Here is a 1663-nt window from a genome sequence, read left to right on the forward strand (position 1 = left end):
GTTTTCCCAATCTGTTAAATAAATTCAGAGGTGAGAAGTATCAATCCTGGAAGGGCAGAAAACACTCATTGTGACTTACTTTGTGCTGGATCTTCAGTTATTCCCTGTAAAAAATGCAGATCTTGAAAGTTGTTGATCAAAATACTTCATTATTTCACAGATTCCTGAATTTGCAACTCCCTGAGTTTTGCACCAAGCTCCTCTCTTGAGAATGCAGATGACCTGGGAGTCAACTTCAGTCATAGTGAGAGAGGGCAAGGAAAGGGTAAGCCCTTGAGTTTGGCCTTCATAGTATAAAAACACTCCTTTTACAAATAGCAATTTTGGATATTGATTCAGGGGAAAAAGAGACCTTTGTCCACTAAACCACCTGTGTTTCTTCTAGAAACTGAAACAATTGAACCTTTCTTTCTTCTTCTCCATTAGCTCTTAGAATTTGGGACCACTGCTCCTCCTTCCATGTGACCTCACAACTCCTCTTTCTTATGTAGTACAATAGATAACTGCTACTGCTAAGTCACTTCAGTCGTGTCCGACTCTGTGCGACCCCATAGATGGCAGCCCACCAGGCTCCCCCGTCCCTGGGGTTCTCCAGGCAAGAACGCTGGAGTGGGTTGCCATTTCCTTCTCCAATGCATGAAAGTGAAAAGTGAAAGGGAAGTCGCTCAGTCGTGTCCGACCCTCAGCAACCACATAGACTGCAGCCTTCCAGGCTCCTCCATCCATGGCATTTTCCAGGCAAGAGTACTGGAGTGGGGTGCCATTGCCTTCTCCGACAGTAGATAACGAGACTATATTATGAACTCCTCAGCCTTCAGCTGGCCTGGATACATGGTGCACAAGTCTTTTAGGTCTTTACCAGAATTTTTTCACTGTTGCCTAGAAAGAAATTGACAAGGGACACATTAAATATTGATGAGGTTTCAAAACTCATATTATACTATCCTACTCCTTATTCTGTAGTCAAAACAATAGGACATAGCTACCTGCTCAGGGAAAGCCTTTGTTCTGCTCCTCCCCTGATTCCCTACCCATAGTCACAAAAGTATTTTCAAAGGTAAGTTCATAAGTAACTCATTCTTAAAACCAACACAAATACAGAATAAATTATTCTTTCCATTCTGTTTGTGTATTGGCTTAATTTTGGACGACAAGATGTTAATCATTACCATACTCATTTAATTTTCTCTACTGCTTTATGGGTCTATCTTGCTCCTGAAATTAAGGCTTCATTCAGATAGCAAGTCATACCTTACTTATCTTTATTTATATATATATCCAAAATTCCTGACATCATCAGAATGGAATGGGATGAAGTAGGAACCAAAATCAAATGATAATTCGAAAGAAACATTTGTATGTATTTTTGAATTCCTCTGTCTCCATGAATAGGCATGAGATTCTGGAAGAACTTCTCAAGTATGAGGACCTTAAACCACAATGGAGCTAGCCACACAATCTTCTGCTTGCTGGGCATCCCTGGCCTTGAAGACCACTACATGTGGATTTCCATCCCCTTTGTTATTTCCTATGCCGCTGCCTTGCTTGGAAACAGCCTGTTCCTCTTCATTATCCTCACCAAGCACAGCCTCCATGAACCCATGTTCCTCTTCCCCTGCATGCTGTCTGGAGCAGACCTTGTCCTCTCTGCGTGCAGAGTCCC

This window comes from Bison bison, unplaced genomic scaffold (assembly GCF_000754665.1).
Source record: "Bison bison bison isolate TAMUID 2011002044 unplaced genomic scaffold, Bison_UMD1.0 scf7180017864284, whole genome shotgun sequence".
NCBI lineage: Eukaryota > Metazoa > Chordata > Mammalia > Artiodactyla > Bovidae > Bison > Bison bison.